Here is a 27,852-nt window from a genome sequence, read left to right on the forward strand (position 1 = left end):
AGTAGGGGCAGAGGCCTGCAACCTCTAACGCCGATGCAGCTAATGCAACGGAGTAACTAGTCAGACATGTTTTCTATTAAGATTGCATTTATAAATTGTTCATAAAGGATTAATAAATGATTAATATACATCATAAACAATACTACGGATATGACTTTCATAAATTATACTTGGTTGCACATTAGTTGAGGGTGTCATACATAGTTATAACAAAACCATGGACTTTGTGGATTCTGTAATAGCCTACAGTGTTTACCAACCCTTTATAGATAATTTATAAGTGTAACCTCATTGTAAGTGTGACTGTCTAGTCTGCGTGTACATGTGCCAAGTCATGCAAAAAAAATTGCTTTTAAGTAATGTCTTTGCAGAGCCAAAGTCTCCCCACACCTAACCTACATTTTTTCAGCCTGTTGATGACATTAATAATTAAGATTCTCATAAAGATTTTAAAACGTAACTGTTTAATTAGGTTTACCGTGCCAAAAGAAAAAAAAAATGGAATGCCATTCTGTGCAGATATGTTGTGTCCAGACTTCTCTCCCTTCAAAAAAAATATTATTCTTTTCAGTCTCACTTATTTTCTTCCTTTTTTTTTGCACTAACTCATGCAAAGGTAAGTCCATCCAGAGAGGTTTTGGATAATGTCATGACTGACACATCAATCAATCTGTGATTACACTTAACACTGTAGTGTAGCTGAATATTTTTTCTTTAAGTTGCAGTTCCTGTCTAAAAGTGCAGAAATTTTGTACATTAAAAAAATACTTCAATGACTACCCTGCATGAGCACACCCAGCCATCAGGTGGCAGGAAGGACCATAAATACGTTTGCGAAGAATAATTACCCTACATTCTCACAACAGCCCAATCCAGCAAATAATAAGCTGTATGAAAAAAATACGATGCTTCATAGGAATTTAGTCATGCAACTAACCTTAAGCATTTGAAGGTGATCAAAGCAACAGTGAATATTTGTATAGACTATGCAAATTTCCCCACAATAGATCTATTTGCCTATAGCTATAAGTCTTCACCCCCAACAAACCTCTCCTCTCTCTGGACCCCTCCCTACGAAAGCTGCAGACACCAGAAAGTGTCTGCCAGATGTTTCCTGGAAATGGGCATTTTTACCTTACATCGAAGCCAGAAGACTATTTCTCTTTCTGAAGTCAGGGCTGTTACAGCCCCTCAGTAGCACACTGGCCTTCTCACCTGGTGTAAGAAGTTGAAGAATGGGTATCTTTGGAGTAACTTTGCTTAAAGTAATAGATTTATTCCTGAATTACTAAAATTGGAATCCTTCATGTTATTGCCAGAAGGCCTTTAAGCAATTCTAGTTACCATGGAAAATTCTTAACCTCTAATCTCTCATCAGAGATGCAGCATGAATGAATAGGACTCATTGTCTGGCTCTATTTTATCATTTGCAATACCTTCAGAAGAATCATGATGGACTAAAAATATTTTACAAAGTGCAGACAGAGGATGAAAAAATGTATTCATTGAAAAAGAGAGGGATAAACTGGCTTGCAGGAACTGAGTATTTGTTACACATTTGCCAGATGAAGATAAAATGGATCAAGGAGGAGCTAAACTGGCTCTCTGGTTAGGACATCATTACTCTACAGGTGGTTGTGTTTGCATACAAAGGGTGGAGTAATCCAAAACATTACAGGTTAAAAGCACAAGAAAATTTCCAAGTTACAGAGGAAATATAATCACACATTAAAATATTTATAATTACATATGTAAATAAAACTTCACAAAGTCCAGCTTTCTTCCATCCTTGAACTTATTCCCAGATGATTTTCTGAAATAATTTTTTATATTTAGAAAATTCCCTTGCCCTCAAATCATCTTTTGGCAGTTAAGTTGAATGCTATGATTAGGACTAAATAATCTTCTTTTATTCAGGATAGTCTGTTAGTGCTTACCAGTGAAAAATTACAGATCTTTACAAGATATGTATTCTATTTCTATTTCTGAGTAATCAGTAAAATGCCGTGTTGTTTCCTCTGCTCATAAAATAGACCTGATATCTGTCACAGAAATGTTATATTCCTTAGTGCTTTATAATAGTAAAAGCAAATAAATCCTAATGAAAGCCCCAACTTCAAGTCTTAAAGAACTTTGAATAATGTGGTTGAGAAGGCTTTCAAGGAGCGTAGCGATTATGTATTGAACCAGTTAACAAACAAGGTCAACTTCAGAAAGCAAAATAATAAACAGACATGAAATTTGGTTCTGGTAAGATTAGATATCATCCATGGCTCAGGTCAAACTTGGCTGCAATAAAAACGATGATGAAATCAGGTTTTGAGAAGTCAACATGTAAGTTAGACCCTGTAAATTCTTATCCCCAAAATATGTGGGGTAAGAATAAATTCAGAAGGAGCCTATTCACTACAAAGGCAGCTGCTGCACAGTTAAAACTTTTCAGGTATAAATTGTTATGGTCTTTGAACTTGCCTAAAACCTTCAAGCCATCCGCCCCTGTATGCAGCCACATTAGCAGAGCAGTTCTGTTGCTTACAGTGAAGGTCACCCAGATTACAAAAAAGTTTTACTTCTTGTGAGAAAACGGATAAAGAGTTGAATCCCCTTGTAGAACTGTGTAAGTGGATGATGTATCTATCATTAATGTCTCCTGTACTGGAAACATTTAGAACTATTTTTGGACAAACTCGGCTTGCTATTTACTTTGTTCTCTGTTTGAATACAGTTTTAGTGGACATAGACAATGTCTACACTGCAAGGTGGGGATTTGTTGTACTCTCCAGTGTATTTGCTGTCTGTTTTCTTTCCAACATCTGTGGCTCAAACATTGTTCAGGGAAATGCAGAGAAATGGTCTGATAAGCCTTGAAGCTATGAAACCTAACAAGAGCTGTTGATATGCATTGGGCATGCCGATATGGTGGTGTTCACAGTCCGTATGTCAAGGAATATTTCATTATCCTAAATTCAACAAACAGCTGCTTCCTTCATAGACAGAGAAATACATCTGTATGAGCTTTATTGATGATTACAGTGCTGTTTTTGTAAATCCTGCTGGTATTTGTAAAGCCTGTTAATGAAAATTGGTGCATTAAAGTAGATTTTGCTATTCATCAAAGAGGAAAAAACCAGGAAAATACTTAGTAGGACATCTTTTTGACATTCTTAAGATGTGCTGGTGTTTGTAGTGGTCAGGAGAAGTACTGCTGGGTTATACAAAGGCTAGAGTTTGGAGGTCTCAGAGATTCAGATCTCAGAGATTAGAAGCTGAGACATCTTCAGATTAAATCTGTAGTTTTATTTCATCATAGTTTGTAAAGTATGGTGAGCTGTAATGGTTTTGTGCCTGTGTTTAGTATGGTAGATAACAACTTTTGCTGGGGTTAAATGGAAAGTACACAATGTTTTCTGGCTGAGGACAGCTGATGACAGAACATGGTAGCAGAAAGCTTTGTAAGAGCTGCCAGAAATGAATACAACCTTCTTTGCATTAAGAAGTAGCAGCAGGACAGCAGTGCTCAAATTGAAGATTGCTCTGTGTGTATTGTGTTACTACTAGTCCATATTAGTAAGATTACTATCTCTATGTAGTAATTACAATATATTATTGTTTTGATGAATTTTGTTAGGTGCGGATTAGAGAAGCTGATCCCAAACTCAGTGCCAAGAGAAAAAAGAGGCAGCAGTGTTTCAGGGTGATTATCTTTGAAAGTTCAGGAGATCTTACAGACTCAGGGAAATTAAATTGTACCAACTTCAATGGTTGTGGCTTGCTGTGTCATGGGAAATAAGTTACTTCCATTTTTCTAATTAGGAATTGCTGAAATCTGTGCAAACCTGCCAAGCTTCTGTACAAGTTTTGTCAAATACAACCATGTAACCACTTGTTTCATTTTTCAAGCTCAAACTAGCAAGAGCAGGCTGCTTGGAGGCTGAACGATCACACAAGGTTTCAGTGATAAAAGATCAGGGTCTGAAAGCATTTGTAGTTCCAGATGCCTTGGATGCACAGAGGCCTCTACAGGCATTTTTTTTCTTCTGTTATCTCACTTTTCCACTAAAACTTGCTCCCATCAGGCAGTACCATTTTCTCATGCAAGCAGAACTTTTCCTGTCTAAAGAAAAAAACTGCCCTCACTGAAGGGTCAAAATAGAGCTTAGCAGCTATGTTTCTTTCTTTTTACTTTTTAATCCACAGTTAATATACAGGAAACAGTTATTGTATAATTGTGTAGATATCATGGATATTTAATGTTCCTGATCTTTTTTACCCTGTTCCATCTGAACTGACTTTTTTGTATGTGTGTGACTCTTTTCCTTTCATTTCAATTTTTTCTTTCAGTAACCTGGAATTCTGGTCTTTAGTTTCCTCTTACAAAATCACTTTGTACCAGTATAATTCCAAATCAGATATGGAAATTAATTTACATATATGCCATTAATCAGGTAAGATTTAACCAGTCTGAATCCACCCAACGATTTACTTCTGAACTTCATCCATGAAAACTAATAAAAGTTATCTCACTGTCAGCTTTTCTCATTATTATGTAAAAAATATTCCAAATGTATCTTATTTCCAATGTACTTCCAAAGATTTCAATGAATTACTTATAAAGATACCAGCATAAAAGAAGGAGATGACTCAGGTGTCCTGATTTTCTTCTCTAAAATGAAACAAGAGTGTTATGTTAATAAAATACCATAAAACAGTCCTCAAAAAGCATAAGTACTGCTATACAGGGATTAATATTGCCACTTACTATTCTGTGATATGATTCGTACCAATAATCTTATGAAATTGTTAGAACTGCAATCAATATTATCTGAATTAACATCTTCATATTTTTCTAGTATTGGAATACGTACATTGACAAACCTAACGATTTTTTGCTGCTCTGTTTCAACTCATTAAAAAAAAAAGATACCTGATAAACTCCAGAATATTAACTTTGTCAGTTTGGTAGCACCAATATTTTTCATTAACATCTTTGTTCAAAAAGTGTCTATCTATATAGCTCTTCAGTTAAAAATATCATAAAAAGAAAAGAGAAACTTTCAGTTTGTATTGCAAGGTTAAAATGATTATTACTATCCCATGAATATTTTTCATATTTAAACAGAATATTATTAGACTAAAAGTATTCTGGGCTAAGATCCTTTGAATATTTTTCTGCAGAACAAGAGAATTAAGCCCATCCCAGTAGCCCAATGTCACTTATCATGGGCACTGAGAAGTTGCGGTCCCTGTGTTATCACACAGAAATTTTGGTTTTTGTTTGAATCAGCCCCTGCTGTCAAATCTGGGAAAATCTACCACCTGCAGCATGTGCAGGAAACAGTAAGCAGACTTGAACAGAGTTCTCAGACCGCAGAAACAACATTGTTATCCCAGAAGCGGTGTTAGAAAACATAAGATCATTGTCTTGCAGAAAGGCTTAATGAAACACCAGGCTGAGGATAAATTCATGTTGTACCTAGTGCTCTATAGCACTCTAAGCACTTCCAGCAGGCAGTGATTTTATATGCATTTAGATTTCAGAATAATTAAAAAGAAACGTGGATGAGTTGGGAAATTACTAAAAAGCATGTTGAGTCTTCTTACTCAGTTTGACTCAAATCTAGCCCAGGTGAATATTTTCAGAAGTGTTTACTTCCGTGGGGAGGTTGCGATGAGCTAAAGCATCAATTTGAAATGCATAGCTAGTCCTCACAACCCACTTGCATTCTCAGTATGAAATAAAATAGCCAGATTTAAATGATTTGACTTCCTCTGCAGTCAATAGAAAGGACCCAGCTGAAAGAGACTGCTAAGTATTCCTGAAGGACTCTGAAAAGCTGCTTAGAGAGCTGAGACAAGATGTTGAGCAGGAAGTCAGCCACAGGCTGATGGCGAGGAAGCACAGATGCAGAAGTGGAAGTGTGGGCCAGCGCCATATAGCCCTTATGCCCTGTTCAGGAAATGGTGTGGAGTAACTATCCCTGCATCAACTATTTCAGGCTCGTTCAGTATAACTTGGACCAGTATTGACCAGGCTGATAGACGTCATCATCCACAGAATCAGAGTCAGATCTGAAGCTCCACAGCATTCATGTAGCTTGTAAATTTGTGACAGTAAAACAAAGTCACACCAACACATACTCAGCATGACGTGTACAAACCCTGCATATAGCAGTCTCCATTGCAACACTGCTGAGTATTTATAGCGTGTTTCTGACCATTAGTTTGACACATTTTACACCTGAATGTGACTTTTACCATTTTCAAGGGATTGCACAGCTGCAACTCCACCAGATGACATAGGAAAAACTGTGTCACAGGTTTCAGTGTTCACGTGTGGCAAGAGCTCCATTTGCTTGAGTTATACTTACCCCACAGACTTTGAAAACCACCTTTTTTTCCTGTCTGAAAGGTTCTATTTACTTTTTTAAATGAAAAACATTTGTCACAGGACCATGTTATATGTTTCTGATAAACTTCAGTTCATAAAGAGTTCATTCATGTCCTTGCAGTTGATGATGGTTATTAGAATACCTAAGGCTATATTCAGATTTGATAAATCAAACTCTTTTCACTTTACATGCAGTAATTAATTTAACAGTAGGTGAAATTGCTCTCTCTTTTTGTGGTGTGATATTATGCCACTCAGCATGGACCACAGATTAGTTTTATTAAAACTAATTTCATCATGCACTACTGTCATCTAAGTACAGAAATAATAAGATCTAACTTATCTTGGGCACAGAGTGGATTACAGGTGTTTTGTACATTGTCTGCATCCCGCGTTTGAGAATTGTTTGAATTATTTCTAAGAAACAAGATGCACAGTTTCTCCTGTTCTTTTTTTTTTTTCTACACTGTGCCTCAGAAATAATTTTGAAAAATGAAACTACTCAGGGATTCCAGTTTTAGCTAATTTTAGATTTCAAAATGAAAAGGAAAGAATTTGAACAACACTGCAAAAAATGTGTTTCAACATTTTCATAAGAAACTATTACACTTTTCCAAACACAACTTATTAGGGCATTTAGGCAGCATTTGCAAACTGGAATGGAAAATGTTAACACTGCCACATATCCAGTATAGGTGTTGCAGGTTCAAATCTCCTTGATTCAGAAATGAAAAATAAGCTATTCACAAACTTCTATTCTGACAATACAAGTCTCATGGCAACAGGCTAAAAAGAAACTTTTTCACCTGCATTAATAAACAAACCACAGTATCAGACAAGCTGATATTAGCAAACGTTTCAAGTGCATGTCCTTTCCTCTTGTGAGCTATTGCTGACACAACAATGCCCTCCACTTTAGTAAACTGCAGCCTCCTAAGAACAATTCAAAGCCATTTAAAAAGATTCAGTGCATAAGTTTGGGTAAATGTATGGTTTTTATTAAGTTTTCAGAAGCACACCCTGAGGAATAATATTATGATGCCATGCTAGATATTTTTTAGCTAGTATGAAGGAGAGTACCTCATGTACTGCAAAAGAAACTGTAGCAGTTTAAACCAGTTAAGGTGCTAATCCATAGATGAATAGCATAGAGGAATAGTCACTCTTTCACATGTTAACTACATGGCATGCAATGCTGCTAAAGCATAGAGGACTACCTGCATATATGAGTATATGTGTATATATAATGCAAGAACATATGAATATATATGTGTATATATAATGCAAGAACACCTAATTTAGGATGGCAAAATCACCTCAATAAAAAGATCCATCATTTGGCTAATCTTATATTTAGCACCACTTCGTACAATATATATACCAGCCTGTAAAATACATATAAGATGTACAAAAAGTATTACGCAGATTCGGTGGGCAGCACTACAGTTTTGAACTGATGGTATTATTAGGTGGTAACAAGTAATTTTCCAGATATCACACTATTTCTTCCTAAAACTCTTTACATAAGCTTTTGTTTCCTGTGATTTAATTCTCTTTCTTCTTAGATACAAATATTTTAATCTGGTTCTTTTTTTTTTTTTTTTTTTGTAGAAGATATAGCAGTTAACAAATAAACCATGTTATTCAGTGACGTAACAATGGCTGTTTGGTATTGCATTTTCCAGTGTAGCCTTGTAAAAGTTTATTCTTTTTAAGAGTTAAATCAAAATTAATATAAAGAAAAACAATGCAGCCTGATTCAAATATTTCCTTTTTAAACAGTCTTTGTCTCTGCATTTTACTTCAGGTATTAAAGCCCAAACATAAAAGAGGTATTTTATAAAAGACAACGTAGAAAACCCAATTAACTGAAGTGTAGGATCTAGTATCTGGCAGGCACCCTTAAAAAATAATTCCTAGATCAGCTATGTATTAATGATAGTTTAGTGACAGTTCACATCAGGTGTCAGCTCCACTGTCACTGAAGACTTACGTTTGGATGTTTTGCTCCATCTCACAGGGTTGTGCAAAAAGGACCGTTACCTTTCAGTTCAGATTTACACTGATTGGTCCCAAGATAGGTTGAATGTGGGGGGGTCTCTTGCTCTGCTCTCACCCAGGACCACCGGTAGTTTGCTCACTTCTCAATGAGAATGCAGCCCTCTCGGCGGCCGAGCACTGACTGGCAGGGGAGCAGCTCTGCAGGAGAGGATCTGGGGTCCTGGTGGCCAACAACCTACTGGCTGTGTTAGGAGGAGCGTCACCAGCAGGCCAAGGAAGGTGATCCTTTGTTTCTGCTCATCACTGATGAGAGCACACCTGGAGATTTGCGTCCAGTTCTGGGCTCCCAGTACAAGAGAGACATGGACATCCTGGAACCAGTCTGGCAAAGGTCAACAAGCTGGTTACGTCCTGGAGCACAGGACATCAGAAGTGAGGCTGAGGGTGCAGGGCCAGTTCAGTGTTAATAGCAGAAGGCTTGTGGGGATCCTGCTGCTGCCTGTAACTACCTAAAGGGAGGGCCTAGGGAAGGCAGAGCCAGGCTCCTCTTGGAGATCCACAGCAGAAGGACAAGAGGCAACAAATACAAGCTGGAACACAGTAAACTCTGACCAGATGTAAGGATTTATTTTATTATTTTTTTTAAACCAGGCCAAAGACTACAATAGGTGCCCAGAGATGAGGTAAAAACTCCATCTACCCTTGGAGATATTAAAAATTTGACCAAAAAAACACCCGAACAATGTCATCTAATTGGCTCTCTTTTGAGGAGGGACTTGCACAACGTGACCTTCCAACCTAAATAATTGTGTGATTCAAAGGGTCTTTCCTTGAAAACTTAGAAGTGCTGTTGCAGTTCTTCAAAAAACAAAGAGAAAAATACCAGCCCAAAAAACAGACAGAAAAAGCCCAATTAGAGAATGGATTGCCTTCCTGCAACATGAATATGAAAATCCTACTATAACATACTGGGGAGTATGGGACTAGTAAAAGCACAGCAACTCAAATCTGACCTGTATGCTACTCTGCAGGGAAAACATGCTCCCAGGAATCAAGAATAGGTTTTTAACTTACCTGCTTTCTGCCTTGATACAACCTGGACACGTCTCCTTCAATGAGACAGGGAGGAAAGGGTTGCTTTAGAGTGGCATAAATATTGGCTCCAAAGATTTTGTAGAGATTTTTAATGATGCAGCTACAATTAGGGCTCCTCACTATCTTGCCAAGGAAATATCACAAGTAACCGGGAATAAAAAAAAATGAAAGTGCTCAAAAATTTAGGAAACTTATTTCAAAATGTTTTCTGTCTTTTACATTCATTCCATTTGAATCATATCATCACAGTACTTAGGTGTGCATGTTTTATTTACAAGCATTTCATGCTGGCTAACTAAAATTTCACTTAAGGAAAATCTCTTCGGTATCCAGCTCTGTACCAAAGACCCTCCAGTTTGCAGCCAGGATTAAGATGAAACACTAGGAGCAATGATCTTTAATGAGCGCAGCTTGAGAGGAGTAACTAGAACAGAACTCTATCTCTGTAGACTGAATCAGTGATTGAAAACTTTATTTAAGAAACTGTCAGGGAGTAGATTTACCATTCTAACTGTAGTGTCTGTGTCAGTTTCTTAAATTAAGTTTTCAGGAGCTGATTTAGCCTGGGGAAATGCAGAAACCTGGTTGAAGCGTCTCTTGGGGCTGCTTATACTAAATTTTTTGTTTGTGTTTAGTGCTAATGCAGAGTTAGAGGAACTCCACTGTCAAGATGTTAGAAGATCGATGCTTTTATTACTTTGAATTGGAAAGCTGGTATACACAATAAAACAGTCACAGGGGGAAGAATGGTACAAAGAGCTCTTCTTTGATTTCCTGGTGCTTAAGAATATTGCAAAACACTCTGAATTCAAAAAAGTAGAGTTCATTTTTTTTGGTCAAGGAATAAACATAGTATATCTGGTTTATTAAATATAGACTAGGTAAAAATATTTTCAAGGAAATGTATATCTGCCCAATGGAAAAATATAAAAACTTCAATAAATAATTCATTTTTGCAGTAGCTATATAATCACTTTGCTATGAAGTGCCAGAATTACACCACATGTGCTCTGTCTCTTCCTTTGGAGTAAAAATCTCATAAAATACTTATGAGAGGTCTTTTGTTTGCTCAAAGACACATAGCTTTTACATCAATATCACTGATTTTTTTTCTTTCTTGACTAAAAACATTGGAGGTATTAAAGCTTCCCTGAATGCCTAGTACCAAGCAGTTTTCTACAACATGCATTAGTGCAATTCTGACTTAACTGGGAGTTGAGTTTTCCCAGAGAAGGTAGCAGTAAAGCCCTATATGCTTCCAACCTAAAATAAATATTTTAATTTAATCTGAAAGAGTGATCTATAAAGCATTATTACATTTAAGGCATACGTCTCTTAAAAAAAAGATCTAATCTCAAAAATGAATGGCAAAGTTAAGCCTGAAAATAAATATATAGTGTAGTACTCAAAGTTTAAGAAATGACAAACTCCTTGGTTCTGCCCTAGTGAACCTCAGCACTACAATATAGTATTAAACACACGGTATTTATCACCTAAGCTGAGCACAAAACATCCTGTAAAACTTCATCATTAAGTTACCCTCACATATTTTTCAGTCTTTTAATCTGTAGAGTATTACAGCCTAATTCAAGATAACTTCAGAATTTAATTTTTTATACTCCAAATAATTCCATTAAATTAATGGGACTCTCACAGTATGTAAGATTAAATTTATTACACTGAGACCAGACATTCAGATAAACACTTTCCAAGATGTACACTGAACACATTGATATATCTTTCCGTATTGATGGTGACATGGGTATCTTTTTCATTCTGGCTGTGGTTTTCCTGCTATTTTCGGTAAACATACTGTGATTCCTTAGCGTACTGAAGAGAATGAGACAAAGTTTAATGTTGTCAAAACCATTTTTGTTCTGACCTACCCATAAGGCATCCTGTACAAAGGAAAACTATACCCAGAGAGAAATTTCAATAGTTCCTGGTCATAATGGAAAGAAGTATCAAGTGATGTTATGCTGTGGTCTGTTGTGCGTCCAATACTATTATATTTTGATTAATTACATGAATGACTAAAAAGAGAAAAGATTTATTAAGTGTATACTGAGAGACTACAAGTATGTTTGAGGAAAGGAGTAACATCCAAAATCATCTTGAGAAACGTGACGTTTGTCCTGGAGAGTGCTATTCAGCAAGGACAAGTGGAAAGTACAATACTTAGGTTGAAATAATGCAAACACAGTATGGGTAATAACAGCCTGGGCATTGCTCTTTCATGAGGGAGTGGAAGGAAGGTTATCATGGTTTGCAAATGGAATAGAAGTCAACACTGTCGTATTGCTGCAGAAAAGGAGTCATCCTTCTCGGCTGTATAAACAGGAGGGCAGTCTGCAGTACTGATGCACTTCGTGTTAGCTTAGTATTGGCAAGGCTTCAACTCAAAAGACTTCAAGAAAAACTGAGGACTGACTGGAGAGGAGCCAGAGGGGAGCAATTAGAATGAGCAGATGTCTGAAAACAAGACCTATGAAGAAAGATAGAAGGAACTGGGGTTTCCTAGCTCAGAAGAGAGAAGACTGAGAGCATAACTAGCTCTTGAAAAGAACTGAGTAACCTGTTTCCCTGCCTATAATGGAGCGATATCTATCATTGACCCAGCAGCAAGACTACATTGCAAAGAGGATACAAATTAGAACTTGGGGGAAAAAATTTCTGAAGCCAAGGGAGAGGAAATAATTGGAAAAGACTGTCTGGGGACTCTGTGTGATCTATTGTTGTTGGCATTTAAGAACAAGATAGACAAACTTCTGTAACCTTTTCGTACATATTTGGGCTGGAGACATACACTCATTAACCTACTGAGTCATTCAGCAATGTGAATCTATGATCCTAATGAATAAAAGTATGGTTCTGGAAATACATAATATTTATAAATATGTAACACTTATCACCAGTTGTTCCACTGTGAATTGATATATTTAATATAGTAATTGGAAACACCCAACATGTAAAGCATAAACATAACTGAATTTAAATATAACACTTTTTCCTGGGGTTTTCTAACAGATAAGAGCAATTTTAATGCAAGAAAAGGGAGCCTTATTTATACAAGTAATTTTAAGTGAATGTCTCACTATAAAATTTTTCTTCTTTCTTAGGTTCCCATCTTTTGATAGGACGATTCCTATAGTACTGCACAGTCCATTCTGTGAAACTCTTGAAACAGAGTATGACCTGTAATGGCTGGAATGTGTTTCTCTAGATTTGGTTGCCTGCTTCTGAGATAGTCCTCTATATAGTTAATGGACCTGAAAAGGCACTTTCAGGGTGTAAGTCATCTCACCAGGTGTAGAAGTCTTCTTCAGTATGAGGTGAATCATACCTTAAAACGTCCTTTGTTCGAAAGTCCTTTGGTGTTAGAACACATCTAGATACTCATCCAAAGGTAGATCTCTGCATTCAGTTCAACTCCATATGCTTAAGAAATTATATCAGAAGTATAGATACCCTGGAATACATATCAATCAGATGAAATATAAATAATATTATGTATATATATAACCTGCAAGCCAACTGCAAGTTTCCTGCAGTTAAATGCGCTAAGATGATGCTTCACCTAGAAATACCTGGCATTAGAACAACTATTTGATAAGCTGCAAATTCCCTCATGCATAAAAAAAATAGTTTTAGATAAATATTGTCCTGGTTTCACCTGGGATAGAGTTAATTTTCTTTCTAGTAGCTGGCATAGTGCTGTGTTTTGGATTTAGTATGAGTATAAAGTTGGTAACACACTGGTGTTTTAGTTGTAGCTAAGTAGTGCTTACACTCGTCAAGGACCTTTGAGCTTCTCATGCTCTATGACTGAGAAGGCTGGGGGTGCGCAAGAAGCTGGGAGGGGGCACAGCCAGGACAGCTGACCCAAACTGACCAAAGGGCTATCCCACACCGTGTGATGTCATGCTCAGCATATAAACTGGGGGAAAGCTGGACAGGGGGCTGCTGCCTGGGAACTGGCTCGACATGGGTCGGTGGGTGGTGAGCAACTGCATTGTGCATCACTTGTTTTGTATATTCTATTATTATTATTATTATTATTTTATTATCCCTTCCTTTTCTGTCCTATTTAACTCCCTTTATCTCAACTCACAAATCCTACTTCCCGCCCTGTCACTGCCCGATTCTCTCTCCCATCCTACTGTGGGGGTTGGGGAGTGAATGAATGGCTGTGTGGTGTTTAGCTGCCTACAGGTTAAACCACAACAAATACATAATATTGAATTTCCTTTGGAAGAATACTGGCATTCTGCTTGAAAATTAAGGGGATTATTTTCTTTGACGTATATATGATTCCAAAACTTATTGAGCTTTTTGAAAGCTTGGCACTAATCAGCTATGAACTCATGTAACTTGAGAAATTTAAGGACTCTGAGGCAAGGTTCCTCAGGGTCTGTGATACTGGAAAACTGGTTTCTGGGTTGACCAGCTAAATGGTTGATTGATGGGTGCTTGCTACCTCTGGGTAACTGCAGCAGTGCTGTAGTCAGTTCCCAGCCTTATGCCAGTGTTTTGCTATGGCTGTACTGCCCTGGATTAAAACTCAAAAATTCCAAACTTTCACTCTGGAACTAACCACCAACTTCTCTGAGAAGCATCTGATAGCCAACGCCAAAACTGGAAAGAAAACAAGAGAGATAGTATATTTGTAATAATATAAAAATATTCTGTAGAATTCATATTTGGCATAACAAAGTTGATTTACATAGCCACAAAAAAGTAAAAATATATTAAAAAGCAGTAAATTTTGCAGGAAACTTTTACTTAATTCTGTAAAGGGGAATTGGTTTGCAAACTGAAAGCTACAGACTCACTAAAAGGAAACATAATGGAAATTTAAGGCACTTGGGTTTGTTGGTTTTTTTGACAACATTAGCTTGAACACAAATACTAAATTGCCACAAAGAGGAAGTAATGTATGCTCAGTTATAAAAAAGCCTCAGATACAGAAAAAAAGATATTTAATATATTAATACTAGGCAGAAAAACAGTGTTACAAACAAGTAGTGAAGCATTCAGAGAGATGAAAAGGGCAAATTTTATTTGGGACATAATCAGACTTTAAAAAATAAAGTGCAATAAGTTTGATAAAGTGTTTTTATGAACTATTTTATTAAATATTATTAAATAAGGGCAGAATAGAGATAAAATGGGTTCCAGAAATTTTTCCCCCCACCTAAATCTAAAGCCAGTACAATTTCTTGAAGCTTAGCTTCTCTTAATGTTCAATGTAGTCTTAAAATGATTTGTTAAAATACAGTAACACAAACAAAAATTATTGGAATCAGAAATAGCTTGTAGTAGCACTGAGCATGTTTGGTCATGTTTCATTCAGAAGCTTAGAATATAATATCACTTGATTTTGAATCTTTAAATTGTAATCTGCTTACAAACAAAGTGGCCTTTGATATTTTCTAGATTTTGCAAAAGTGAGCCTATATGTAATTAATTTAGTCTGTGGTTAGTGAGGCAGGTAACCATGTGTATAAATTCTGTTTTCTTTGTATGAACCCAAAAGTAATTTTCCTAGTTCCCATATTCAGATGATGAGTTTCATATCTGTTAAGTCCTAATTTCCTACTCACTATTATTTCACTTCTTAGCTGCCAACATATCTGTTGTGGTCTTTATCCTGAATAATTCCAATCTCTACTTAATGTCCTTTGCCACTAGCTCTAACTATCAGCCAATACTCATGTAACATGCCTACGGATGTATTAGGTCCAGTGGCTCTTGATCCCTGCACAGAGTTCGTATGCTTTTGAAATATCAGCAAGTAAGGCTCCTGCTTCTAGCTTCAAACTGGATAGTAATCAATGGACTAACATACAACCTGTCCTCCTGATAATCAGCAAACCAAAGTTTATGACTTCTGTTCTACATGCAAGGGCCATGTCCTGTTCAATATTGCAACTCTCTAAATCAGTCATTAGTGGCAGTGTTTCCCAGGTAGTGACAGACACTATCACTGTATCTCTGGATATAATTCTGTGAAATGGAGCTTCTGATATTACCATTAAATGATGAATCAAAGTGAACAATCATACTTTACATTTCCTATTAAAATCCTGTTATTACTTTCTTAGAGGTATATTATTCCTCTGATACAGAGCAGACAGTTTGACTAAACATGGAAAAGTTCTATAACAAGATAGAACTAAATCTTCGATAAAACCCGAAAGGAAGATAATAAACTCCTTGATCAGACAAGATGGAAAATATTGCCAGTGAAGGCATACTTACTGGATATATTTTACAGAGTTAGAGCTTCATTTATTTATCGAGCCCTGCACATTGTCTAGCCATTCTCACCAAAACTATGGATTGCAGAAATGGGATATAAGAAGCCCTCTGCCTACTGCTAGAAAATGGCATCAAGTTCTGAAAGCTGCCATCTTTACATTGCATAATATAACTGAAAATTTGCCTAGGCTGTCTCTATGCCATTAAGAATAAACATCTTTAGGAGAAACGCTCAGAACTGAACTGGTGCAGAGACACATGCATATAGATATGTATCACTGCCTATATACGCTGGTGCTAATCTGCCCATAGAAGGAAAAGGCAAGTATATATTCCTTTGCCTTAAATAAAAACTGAACAATATTTCCTTTGATCAAGAGCATATCTGAAACATTTTCATTCATTGTATCAAGGTTTTTAAAAAATGGATAGAAAAGGATGAACGGTGTGGAATCTGTGAAAAGTTTAATCTTTTAATGTGTTACTGTATTATTCTCACAAATCTTAATCAAAACTATATTTATCTGATGTCTGAGTTAGAAATCTATTTCAAATTAGTCTATGAAGATAATGAACTTCTTTCCTTAGTTTAGTATGCAGAAAGAGTATAAAGCTTATTGAAAATACTTATTAGCAAGCTCCCTGATGTTAGTATGTTGTTCAAATCATCACAATTGGATCAGTAAAAAGAAAACTGTCTAATTTAATGGAAACTATCTTTAAAATAAGACTTCTGTTTCTGCTTCATTCACTTTAGTAACATTTGAGTATAGGAATATACATCAGCCTGAAAAACTACAGATCTGGTGAAATGACATTGCAATCTGACCAAGAGGAAGGCAACAAATCATACTGACACATATCTTGTACATGCAATATGTGCATTGAAAACAGACAGTAGAAGGACCAGTCACCTCTATATTAAAGAACTATGGTCAAGAAAAAAAAATATTGGTATATAATACTTGCTTCAACACATCTGATAAATTCAGAGCAGAATCTTTACCGTTCAACCCTCCTTTAGACACCATTAGCACCATACTGCATAAGCAATATTTATTTTCAGAAATCTTGAGTACATCTTGTAGATTCTTCCGTAATCAGGAAATTGTATATTAAGAAATAAGTAAATTCTAGTTCTGTTTTAACTGATCCAGACCCTGAGTTTTCTTAGATAACCATACTGCAATTGGTCTAATGAATATTTAGTTTCATAATCTCTACTGGAATCCCATCTATCATCTAGTCATTATGATAATTATGTTACAAACTGACATATGAGTTATTTCAGTGTGGGCTTTGTATGAGAGCTCACACTAACTGAACCACCCAAAGAGGAAAAATTTGTCTTGTGATGCTGAAATTCAGTGCGAGCTTACATCTTAGATGTATGTGCCTTAGTTAGCTTTAATTTAACTAATTTTACATAACAATATTAAGAAGGTGCACAAAGTAATTCAGCCACTTGCTTAAAGGCCCTGGACGGGCTCACGCGGCAAGATCCACATTGCTGTGACTATATGGCTATCAGTATTTAACCTAAACAAAATAAAGCTGTCATGGTTCTGACTACATAAAATGTCATCTCACATCTTCCTTGCAATTAAAATGATTTTTTAAGGTCATACTTAATTTTCTACTTCCTTTGCTCTGGCATATAGTGTAATACTACCCTTTTCCTGGTAGAAAAGGTGGCTGAAAGAACTTTAATATGTATTCAAGCCAATATGTTTGGTAAGGAGGAAACAAAAGGCCTAATGTCTTGCCATTTCTCTTTCACTCTCCTTTTTTGATGGCCATCTACTGAGGCAGAAGTAGCAGATTTTGAATAGCACAAAATAGTGACATCACAAGATACTTATTGAACAAAGAGGGAAAAAAAACCCAAAACAGGTGAGCACTAAGTTAACACTTTGTACCTTGTGTGAATGAACATAGGTGTGAGACATACCTTTGCAGAAAACAGTGGGATGCAAACATTATGTGAGAACCATATTATAAAGCTTATGTACATAAGGAATGAATTGCAGCTGTGTAACAAACTTAATTCTAGGGTTTCCAAATACGCAATGCTTCAACTGCCCAAGTACTTTTTCAATGGATGTCGGTTGTGAATAGTCTTATTATTTGCCGGACAAACTTCTGCAAACATTTGTTAGACTTTCTTCGTTATTCATCAACTATAAGGATAAAACCTATCCTACAGATATTGTTGCAAAAAAGCCCTTGCACATTTTCACATAGGCCAGTTTATTTTTTTAATTTGTTTAAAGGTACTGATTCCAAACTTGCCTCCTCTGGTACATCAAGATCATAAAGCGCATTGCTATTGTCGCTACTATTTTTAAACATTTTTTTCATCCCTCTGGCAGGTTGTTTCTAGTGTTCTTTTATGGGATTTAAACTAGATCTTTCTGCCTCTGAGAGGCTGTGCTCATTTATTTTTACTCACCAGAAAGCCCTCCAAGCTTTTGAGTCAGTTTTTTCATTAGAAACTAATAAATTTGACTTGAACATACACAATGCTAAAAGGCTTAGTTTGCTGTGACTTGACCTAGCTTACTCTGTCATCTAAACCCCTAAGCTTTATTTGTAAAGGCTGTTAATGCCACATCAGTATTCAGTTCAGATCGTCATGTAATAGTCCTTTCTTCAGGCACATTTCTATGAAACATGTGAAATTAATCTGAGATAATGTAACTCAACAGAGATAGAGAAGAATATTCCCTTATTATTGAGCAGTATCCAGAAAAACAGGAGGTGACCAATAAATGGGACAAAATGAATTCTTTTATTTCTGCCCATCCTTTTATATTTCACAGAGTGTGCACATTCTAGACAGGATGATACAGAGCTGGCATGGGCTACTATGACTTCTTTATGTTTTTAGTCAGTACATTTGATCATTCTTTCTTATAGCATTAGTGTTTCTTGATGTCATTGTGCTTCTTGAAGCTGTAATGCATTTTGTCCTAATGCTTTTCAGGTGTTGTATTTCAAAAGGGACGCTTAATAAAGAATTTTATTTCTACTTGCCTTAAAACTTTGAATTTTTTGTGGTTTGGGTTTTCATTTTTTTTATAAACAAAAATTTAAAATGCTCACCTGCCTGCACCTGAAAACCCACAAAAATACCTTAGAACACAGTCAATTGAATTCAGTCAATTATATCAAGTCTAAAAACAAAATAAACAGCAAGTAAGGTAGGTTTGAGAAACACCTTTTTGTCCATTGGATCTGGGGTGGCTGAAGACCTCCTCACTTCTACAGTATATTAGGGGTTACCAACTTCTCAGATCTGTCAGTCAAAACCAGTTCTGCCAATAACAGTCCATTGACTGAAGACCAACTAGTTACATTCGTTAAACTTATCTGCCTCTCTTAAACTGAAACAGGTGAAGTACTTCATGAGGATACAATAAACTTTGGCAGATGTTTGGACAATGGAGCATATTTGGGCAGCTGAGAGCCATGTGGTATGATCATGGCTGAAAAAGGATGGTTAAGCAAAGCCAGTCAACCTATGCAGCCCCTAAGCCAGACAGTAAAAGGATGGAGCCTTGATCAGTATGTGTCTTTTAATTTGTAAGGAAAATAAGTAGGTCTTGAGTGCTCTGATGAGTTATCAGGCAACTACCAGCATCTGTCAACCAGCAGTGACAGTCAGTTTCCTAGAGGACTGCTTTAGCTCCCGAGTGATATAGCATATCCAGCAAATTCATTGGTTGCCTCTTACATGGCATTGCAAGGTTACTTTGGTGGCTTCCAACACTCTATTCTTACTCCTAGTTCTCGCCTTTCCCCTGCGCTACCTCATTCATGACTGCATGCCTTCCCCAAGTTATATCTCTGATCACAGGCTCTTCACATGTCTGGCATCCTGCTCTGCAGCCTGGGTGCCAGACCAGCATTTACACTTCTAGCCCTGCTCTACACTTACTTTTGCTTATCTCTCTTGGAGAGTGCATTGAGATTCCCTTCATTGCCTTGAGCTGCCTGTGTCTAATCATTTCACTGGTGTGCTCACTGGTTCTCACTACTCAGGCTGGGACCATCTGATGTCTACATGGTATCATTAAACACTCTAAAAAAATGAAGGAACTCACCTTTATGTGTTCTCCACTAGAGTAACTGGTCAACTACTCAGAATTGAGACGTCATATGATAGTTATTCATGTAAGAGTTCATATTAAATCATGTACTTTTCTGATTAAAAAATACTAATATTTCTTGTTTGTTTCCTGGAATTTATAGGTCTTTGCACATTTGTGCTAATATCTAAACATTCTTTAAATCTTTCCTGAGATTCCTTGGGATGTTTAATTAAATACTCAAACAGACTTTTATTAGAGCATCTCAGAGAAAGTCTTTAGAGTATTTACATCATCAAAATGAGACTTTTGTCAGCTTGTCACACAAGTGTGTTTGTGAAATCACCCCATTCTTTTATTGGCCTTCACCTGGTTAATCTTATGATGGGCAACTAAGATAGATTTTAATGTTCTATTTTAAGAAATGACATCAAGTTTTGTTCAGTACAACATTTTTATCTTGTGTTAGTGATCAGGTCTAGTCACCAAATAATTTCCTTTTCAATATTTTTGAAGCTACCCTATCTGAAAATACAGTTTAGAGATATCCTGTTGTACTGCTTCCACTCTCCACTGTACCCAAAGGAAGAAACCTTTCTCTATTGTTTGTTTGTTTTTACATGATTAATGATGACACGACAATCTGGAAAAGCTTCTAAAAGAGAAAATGCGTTGCGAACTGAATGCGTCCTCCACATTCTTAATTTTTGGTGAGAAGTCAGCAGACTGGTGCCTGCATAAAGCAGCTCATTTGAATTTTCTGCAGCCTGACTCTATATGCAAACCATGTGGTATTTGCATCTCTTTATTGACTTTGCAGCTCCCTGATATGCCTATTGTTTGGGACAGCATAGAAATATTGGTATTTTCACATTTACTACAGAGAAGAGCATATGATTCTGCAACTTCACCTATTTTAAGTAGTGTTGTTGTGTCTGAATAAACCACGATACTGTACTTATGTTCACAGTTTCATGTCTCTGTAGAAGAATATTCTTATCACATTTTTCTTTGTGGAGAAGTGAGAGCTGCCCAGAATTTCCACAGCATTTAAGTGCCCACGTTTATTTTGACGGGCATTTAAATCCATTGAAAAATCTGGATCTAAGAGGCTTTGACTGATGAAGTTTGTGGCAAAGCATGGATCTGAACAAGCCTCCCAGATCCCAGCTTGCTGATTTAAGCATTTGATTGATATTAGTCTCAAACTGGACTTTCTAGGAATAATCTTTGATTCTGTAAATATATGTTATACTTTACTACTACCTCCAATAGGACAATTCAAAGAGGCCACCACACCCATGCAGAAAATCACACCCATTGTTTATCCAAAGAGAATTAGTCTTTTCCTTTTAAGAGAATAACTGCTATAATTGCTGGGTTTTCTTTCAGAGTTACAGGTCATATCTTATTTTTTTTTCTTCTTCTGTCAATACAACCATTGCAATGACATGGTGTTTAATGATCTACCTGCCTACTTATAAACTGTAAAAGCATATATTTCTAAAATAAATGTCACATTCTGTCCAGAGATGCCAGGTACAATTCTCAGTGACTTTCAATGAGACCTGAATGCATATAGCTAGAGGGCTTTTAAGAACACACAGCTTAAGGATATGTTGCAAATCTGGTACTACCTATATATTCTAAGTAGCTATGACTGATGCTGATTAAATATTTGGAGGCTTCCTTTTCACTGATTCTTTCTGGAAAGAGTTTCTGCTTGATCATGTAAAACTGAAGCTGAACAACAAAATTCATTTGTTAATAGAAGGGCAAATTATTTTCAAAGCCTTAGATCATATAATTTGAGACAAAAATGTATTTAGAAATAATTTAGGTGCATTTTAATGATTTGAAACTTACATAAGTTTTCACTGTTGCTCATTTCTTCTGTATTCAGATGGGTTCTGCATTCTAGTTTTGCTCTCATCATTGCACTGCACAGATAATAGCATCCTCTTTAATTGCTAATTATTCTTTGTAATTCTGTTTAGACAGTTTAATTATTTTGTTTAGTGATTTAATAACAACATTTGACTCTCTATATTTTCAAAGCACTTTATAATTAATGAATAGCATGAGGTATATAGTGGCAGTAGTAAAATCACTACAGGTGGAGAAACCAAGACATGAAAGTGACTTGATTTTGCCAAATTAGGACTGGAGAGTTATTCTTTTCCAACTTTGTTTTTGGGCCATTAGACCAAATTGCCTGTCTCCTCTATTTTGCTTAATGAAGATACAAGATTAGAATTTGCTTTAGTTAACAACAGCCTAGAAGTTCCCTTTCATATATTAACAATTAATACAAGTGAACAAGAAGTAGATCCAAATGTATTTTAGGCAATTAGAAGCCTTTTTTTTCATGAGCCTGATCGGGTTGGAAATTAAAGTCTTAATGCAATTTTTATCACCTTTTATGGTGCTGTAAATGAAATGCTTTTAGAAAAGTACATTCTGCACAGGAAATTTTGACTTATTCTTAAATCCTCACCTCTGAGGATTTTAGTGAATACGTAAGTATTTAATATTGTACAGTTCTAGATTATTGTCACTAATGGCTAGATAGCCACAGGAGTAACTAAATTGTGTTTTGCAGTATCTCTGCTAATGCTAGAGGAATTAGGTTTCCTCCAAAGGGGAATATACTGTCTGAATTTATTCCAACATTTTCTGGCAAAATATTTTTTTAGAGAAAAGCCTTCCTTAAAAAAAAAAACAAAAACAAACCAACAAACCAAACCACAGACTACTGCACTATCTTTTGTATGTTTATGAGTTACCCCATTTAGATCCATGTCAGATGACCAGGTTGCATTTTAAGCTGTCAAATGACTTGAAAAATATATATAATTGCAAGTGTACATAACTTGTAAACTCTTCTGTACAGCGCACAGTAGGGTGTCTCTGCAATAGTACTTTATAATTCAGAAAAAGGAAAGTTTGCTACATTGAGAGTATTTTATAGTCCATGTTGCTTATGTAACAGATGACATCTCAAACATTGTATTAATGACAATATATTATCAATCTGTGGCTACGAGTGTCAGTTGTCAGCCCACAGCTGGCTTCTAGCCCCCAAATTCATCTTCCTCCAAGTAAACCACAACAATGAATACTGCAAAGGCATAGATACTCAGAGCTTATAAAAACTTCCTCCTCTGGTGGTAGCATCACCACCATAAGCAATTCCCGCCCCTCCTTCCTGGTGAGCAGTTCTGCTCCATCGATAGTGCTGAATACCAAATGAATTGTGTTTGTACCTGGTTCTGAGTGTATGAAAACCCTCACTATGGAGGAAATGAGAATAATAATCAATTTTTTACCATTCCAGATCAATTACTAGATATATTTACAAGGCAAATATATCAACTCTATCAAGATGTAAACTATTAATGTAACCTCCATGTGGCACAGTTTTCTCAATTGCATACCACCGCAGCAGCCTAAAAATGATTTAGATAACACCAGTGAAAACTTCATGGAAAGGTGTGAAAAAACTCCATAAATAAATTTTAAAACAGAATTCCAAGTTTGGGTTGGTTTTTTTTTTTTAATCTATCCTGTATTATTAGATCATTCCTTACAAAGACATGGACTTTTTTTTGATGGAAATACACCTCGCAGTTCTTATTTTGGCATGCATAGATATTTCCAGACATCGGCTGCTGAGTCTTTATCTGCTAAAAAATCTTCTGCATTTTTTCAGAATTACATGAATTTTGGTGACATATGTAAAGGAGATAAAAAATTAAATGAAATGTACCTTCTGACAACTTTCATAGTTTTTCCAAGTTACAGTGGTGTAAGCGCGACATCTAAGAGAAGAGTTCTAAACTCATAAAGCTGGGTGTTTTTGTCTCAATATTTTATAGCTTGTGTTCTAAGATGGGCCGGAAACCTGGTTTTGCTCTGGTTTATCTATTTATCTGTTCTACAGATTTTTTCTTTTGTTGCAGAAACCCAAATTTATGGGTGGATTCATGGAACCATGGCTGCATGTTGCCTTTTCTAGGTTTTACAGAAATTGATGAGTACTTGTGAAATTAGAACTGGGTGCCCCTCCTGGAAGCTGTTCCCTGTCTAGGCACAGTGTTAGCTGACCTCTGTGCTACTAGCATGCATGCTGGCCCCAGCTTAGTCTATAACGTCACTGTGGAGTCCAGATTTTTGATGTATGGCAGCCTGGAGCGTCGTCAGTTGTGTAACACAGGTAAGGCATGTGATCTCACCGTTGCAAGCTTTAGAGATATATTCACTGACAAATGACTGCTTAGGTTTTTTTTTTTTTATTGTTTCTTTCCATTTTAATTACCTTTATACCTACCAAAGGAAAGCATATGGCAACCCTGTCTAAGGAACAGAAATATGATGAGAAATGGAGTCATGCTGTTCAGATCCATTTGAAAAGAACTATAAGATCCATTTACTACGGATCTTAGACCCTTTTGAAAACTGACTGAAGCTCTTTACAGGCCAGATTTTAAAAAGTCTTTACAAGGACTGTATGTAGCCAGGATGTGGATGGGAGCAAAGGCTTTGCAGTTTATGGAAATATGCATGAGGTCAGCTGGAGCTAACGACATCCCCTCCTGCTTAGGAAAAGTGCCGCTCCTTAGGCACCCACAAATGTTAACAAATATTATAAAATAGGGTGCATAAGTGCATGTGGAGAGCCCACAATAAGACTGATATTTTAAAGATTTATAATTGTGTGTTGGTCACTCTGGAGTTTTTGAACTGTTGGAGCCAGAAGCCTTGTGCAGGAGTGACACTTCTAATGAGAAACTCCACCTTTCTCAGCCCAAACCTAAGATGAAAAGGCAGATCATCTTTGTGAGATAAGGGCTTAACACCAGCAGCAGGGAGAGACCACATGCAGGTGCTCCAACTACTGTGACCATTTGGGGAATGTTAATGTGCAACTCTAAAGATTAATGCTGCTACATTCTGTAAGGTGACAGAGTTAGCAAATTACTGACACAAAAGCACACTTGCATGACAAAACCCGCTGGAATGGTACTTTCTGCACAAACCTCACAGGCAGAAATAGGATGTGAGTTGCAATAAAATGCTTCATGGCACATCTGTAGCTGAAGTGTGATGTAGCAATTACGTTTATGTGATCCTGTGTTCCCTTAGTTCTCATTTTTTAAGTTTTGCTTTTCTCTTGCTCATTTTTTTTCTCAAGACAGTTGAGGGCATTCAGAGAATAAAGTGAGCCTTTCCAGTCCATTTATTAAGAGGTTCAAGATCCCAAACTCTCCTAAATTGAGGGTCATCCTCTGTACCCAATTTCCACCAGGGGTCATGGTAAAACCATCCTTACTCTCCTACTATGTGGCTGAACAGTATGTTGGCACAAGCACATTAAAAACAGATAAATTATTGTGCTCGTTACCATACTTTTTGAGTTATTCTTCATAGAATTGAAAGTTATTGCTCTTCTATCATACCACCCCCCAAAATAACCCACAACAGTTACTGAGTCATATTATTAACTTTTTTACTGGAAATGTCTTTGTAATTTTATTCCAACTACATAACTCATTCAATGACAATACTTTAATAAGGAACAAAACTTTGCTATTATATCAAGCTTAATTATATGCCTACTATAGGGATAAAAGCAAAAAAGCCTGTATTAATGAAATAATTAAATCCTCTCTATATTATCCTTCTGTGAAAAAGAAAGTAGTGCTACCACATAGCTAAAGAAGCATCTCTCCTTACTTATGAGAGATTTGCAGAGATTTAATAGTAGCAATAGAATAAGAATGAAGCTAAGACTCTGAGTAGTACAGCCTTAAAAGATTGTTACTTAATGCTAGGGAGAAAGCATGCACAAATGAGTTGAGGGGAAGGTCCTTACTTTCTCATAGATTTACAATCTGCAATGAAGAGACTTTTGCTAAAATATCTTCATTGTTACTGGGTGAAAGAACACAAAGGTGGGTCAAAGTTCACGTTTTCTTGCCAAGGGTCATCCCACAGGCATTTCTGATATACTTTAATTACTGCAGGCTCTGAGAGATTGGAACAATATTTAAATTTCTGAGTCAAATAAGAGACAAGTATTCAACCACTTGCTTCATCTCCTGCAGCTACTGCGTGTTGTGGGACTGGGGATTACTACCCCTGCTTCAAAAGCAATGGCCCTGGGCTGGGTTGGACATGATGTTCAACAGTCTTTGTGGCTTCAGATATTGATACTGCCACTGCTGTAGAAAAGGTGCTGTGGATGCCCATTACTTTGGCAATTAGAAGTGTTTAAGAACCATGAGTGCAGGTCTTTTGCAGATCTGAGGGGCATGGGGAGGCAGGGTCATGCTCCTGGGACATACCCTCTTGTCAGGTCAGTCCCATCTCCTGAACAGCCCTGGCACCTCACAGACAACCTGTTTGGAGTCGGTCATATGCTGAAAAGCTTTGAGGGTTCATAGCAAAACATTTTGATAAGAGATAGGCAGGTTACAGACATTGCATAAAGTGAAGTCAGCCTCAGAAGTCCAGAAGACATATGCAGGTTCCTCAAACAGTTATATTGGACTTCTGTGTGAAAAGATCACATCAGAAGAGACAACTCTTATAATATTAGAGAGTCACAAGTGTCATGAGGAAAGGGTCGTGATCGGCGATTTGTGTCTTTTATGTTTTTAAATGAATTAGCAATACACCCATGGTTTAGGACAGAGCACTCCCCTGTGTGTTCACTTGTTCCTTTGTAGAACTTGTGCTGTACTTACTTTCATATTCTCATGGGCAACTGTACTGTCTTATATCTTGGACATAAGAATTTAAATCTATACAGAGATAACAAAACTCTTACTGCCAGCAAGGAAGCAGTCGATGCTCTAATGAAGTGTGCTTTAAATACATGGAATTACATCATATGCTTTTCACCAACCAAAATACACCTGATATTTGCTGCATTTTAGTTGTTGATCTGCCTGGTAGAGCTGAAAAATGATGACATAAAAAAATTGTCCCCCCAAGAGTTATAACTTGAAAACTTGTTGCACACTGTTGATTACTTCCAAGGAAATACCTAGAATTTAATCTTATTACACTTTGTAGACAAAGCATTTAGAAAATAATTATTTTCAAATCAATTTAATAAATTTTTGAGTTTACCAAAACCTGACAAGGAATTCAAAAGTTCCGTGAATTTTTTTTAGATCTCAAAAAGGAGTAATATTTTTCAGATCCCAGATGCCGTGGAGCTACATGAAGTATATCAACATATGAATAAGTGCAGTAATATAGACCCTACATCAAAATGTGTGGCAGTCGTTCATGACCTCAGAACTGCCTCAAGCTGTGTTGCACCACAACATTATAAAACACTTTTTAGAGTTTCAGATTGTGTAAATTCAAAATTATTTGGGCCAATCCTGCAGAATACAATCTGCCACTAAATTAATCTGAATAAAATGTTAACATTTTCCATTATAGGAAAAAAGCCCTTGAAGTATTTAAAATATTATTTTATACTTTAAAATTTTCAGATTTAAAATTTGTTCTGTGTTTGTACAGGGCCTTGTATAGTGAGGTGTTGTTCCATTCCTGAGGCTATTTTCTTCTATCCAAAAAAACCCCAACTTCCATTTTTTCATTTGATCTCAGAGAAATCCAAAAATGATGTTATTAGGATATCTTCAGTGACACTAAAAATAATGAATTAGACCTTGTCTTCTCAGCAACTCATTATACCATTTGCTCCATATTTCATTTGTGTCTGTTCTCTGAATATAATACAGCCATATTCTTTACCCCAGCTGACTTCGCCCCATGTAGAAGTTGAAGAATTAACTACATAAATTTCAATGGCACTGTGTGCTTGGCTTAGTGAATAATATGGATTTTTCAGAAAGGTCTTAATACTATCCTACACAGAATTGATTTGAAACCCAGTAGGACTGTATTCTAGACACATGGTTTGTTATTGTCTTCTTATCATGTTGGCGGAGCTTGTTTCTGTATGAGCCTGGGAAATATGTGCCAATCTGCAAA

At 36.4% G+C, this 27,852-nt stretch overlaps 1 protein-coding gene across 2 annotated transcripts in view; it reads right to left on the reverse strand.

Moving 5' to 3' along the window:
* Window positions 1-27,852, reverse strand: part of NKAIN2 (sodium/potassium transporting ATPase interacting 2) — a 549,848-nt gene that overhangs the window by 85,907 nt on the left and 436,089 nt on the right. The gene's annotated exons all lie outside the window — the stretch shown is intronic.

Source organism: Phalacrocorax carbo, chromosome 3 (genome assembly GCF_963921805.1).
Source record: "Phalacrocorax carbo chromosome 3, bPhaCar2.1, whole genome shotgun sequence".
NCBI classification, from domain to species: domain Eukaryota; kingdom Metazoa; phylum Chordata; class Aves; order Suliformes; family Phalacrocoracidae; genus Phalacrocorax; species Phalacrocorax carbo.